Genomic DNA, 2500 nt, shown 5'->3' with positions numbered 1-2500 from the left:
TCAAAAGACAGACAGTAAAGTGTAATTCATCACATTCAACATGGACCAAAGCATTCAAATCTATTCCATACAATCATGCAGCAAATGTAGCACTAGAGATGTTTTGTCTAACCATGTTACTGTAAGTATTTCACAGATCTGTGTTGGTAAAGCTGCTCAGCACACCCTGAACAATGTCAGTCTTTATCTATCATTGTGTGGTTGATATTTCCTCCATTTTTTCCTTCTTGAAAGAGTTGATATGAACAGAGTTTGGCTTAACTGTAGAAGCCATAAATGTCATGGTGTCTTATCTGTGTATCATCAGTATGTTCTCATCTGTCATGCTACATGACAAGCCCCGGGGTGTTGGCTGAAATCTCCTGGGCCCCAATCACACTGTCTACACTTTATTCTTTATAACTCAAGGGATGCAGAGGCCCAAATTCAACATGATTATATGTGAATAAATATATGGCTGACATGACGCTGACATGACACTGTTAAAGGGATATTTAAATGTATTTAAAACAAACCCAATGATTTAAGTTTTAGCAGTTAACATTCTTTCATCCCTTCCCTCTTCCTTCCTTCCAAAATAATACTGAAAAAAGTGTTGGAACTTAACTATGTGCCTAAATAATGGCATTTAGTAAACAGTAAACATTCAATATTGGTGTAATTGTAGCTGCATTCACTGTGTTAACCTGTTGAGCAAAGATAACAGAAAATACAAAGAAAGGAAATGTGTATGCTTACTGTTGTAATCTAATATTAGATTTAACACAATGACAATATCACTGCTCACTATAGTTAATGCAGACAGTTTGACAGGAGAAAATAGCTTACTTTGAATGCGCCTCACTGGCTGCATGTTGCAAGATGGAAGAAATCCTAAAGTTCTTACTTTCTTCAGTATATCATAATGCAACAGCTATACAACAGGCTGCTTTGTTTGATACATGTGTCTCTTGACTGTTTCCTCAGGCAAGCTGTAAATAAACCTCACACTTGGCACAGCTCTGGAACATTGCTACAATCTGTGTGTTATATGGAATGGAAAGAATTGGAAGTGGCTTTGTTCCAACCTGATGTTGTAGATGCTGAGTGATAGATTGTGATCTGAATACATATCTGGATGAAGAGTCTTTTCTCCTGGCAGCAAAATACAGTATGCTGTGCTATCAGATTTAGCTCAGGGCTGAAGTCCACAAATCTATTAACTCTCATCACTCATCCCATTTTATAAAGAAGCTTAGAAGTAGAAAGAAATGCTGTGCATGTTTGTACTTTGAGTGTTGTCACCTCATCAAACATATTCAATACTCAACAGTGATCGATAACAGTTTTGGAGGGCAAATACAAATGATGTTTTCCTGATATGAGTGTCCGATCAGAAATTACCTGTATGTGTTATTCAAGAGTGAACAGAACCATGACATCTATTGTCATTTAATTTAAAGGACTTGTTTGTTGTTTGGTGTCACACGTATGAGTGCAAGGTGGTAGGAGGACACAACGGCAGACCCCAAGGCTCAAAAACGCTTTGAAATCCAAAGAAAGAAGACAAACAAGTCTTGAGGAAAAAGCAGGTAGAAAGTCAAACAGGTCAAAACAGACAAAAGGTCCAATCTCAGGTGGAAGGAAATCAGGAACAGGGGAAAGAGTTTCAGTCTCAGGATCTTGTGAACAGGTAACAGAGCAGCAGGACTGCAAATACACAAGAAAGTAACATTAATGAACTGGCAGAGAATGGAGAGCAGAGGACGATTTTACGCAACTAGGACTGATAGGATAATGAGCAACAGATGGAGATAAATGGAGGAGAGGCAATTTAGGTGAGCAGGTGGATGTGAGAGCCAGGCAAGAAAGACTGTAGACATCTGGTGGACAGGTGTAGAATGACTAAACCAAGTGCAGACACTGTGGGGCTGGTAGGCAGGGACAGAGACAGAATGGGCATGGAAACCAAGGCAGGAATTGTGACAGTTCGGCACAATATCAACCAAGATTCAGTTCATTGTTGGTTGAGTGTAGCTTGTGACTTTGGCAATGGAGACTGTGATGTGTGTTTCCATGTGACCATGTGGTTATTATTTTAATCATGGTGATACAATGTATCCAAAACCTAACCTAGTTTTAACTTTAATCATACTCTGGTCAAATCATAAAACATTTTATTTGTAAGTGTTGTAAGGTACAGATCAATGATGTGGTCCTGCTGATCAGAAAACTCCTCTATGTGTCATTCAACATATTTTGTCATTTAATTTGGAGGACTCGATATTTGGTTGACATCATTATATATAGATTGATTTTTAAGACGTAGTTATTTGTTGGTTGGGCATGTAAAGCTTGTGACTTGGATGTCTTGCTTTGTGGTTTTAGTGGACAATAGATCTTTAAAAAACCTTAACTCAGCTATTTGTTTTAACAATAACCACGGCCTTTCATTGCAGTTTTATTTCCCCAAACCTAACCCAACATTAACCACATGGTTAGGGTGGTCATAGAACAGAAA

This window comes from Scomber scombrus, chromosome 10, assembly GCF_963691925.1.
Source record: "Scomber scombrus chromosome 10, fScoSco1.1, whole genome shotgun sequence".
Classification (NCBI taxonomy): Eukaryota; Metazoa; Chordata; class Actinopteri; order Scombriformes; family Scombridae; genus Scomber; species Scomber scombrus.
Note: the sequence above shows the minus strand (reverse complement) of the source record.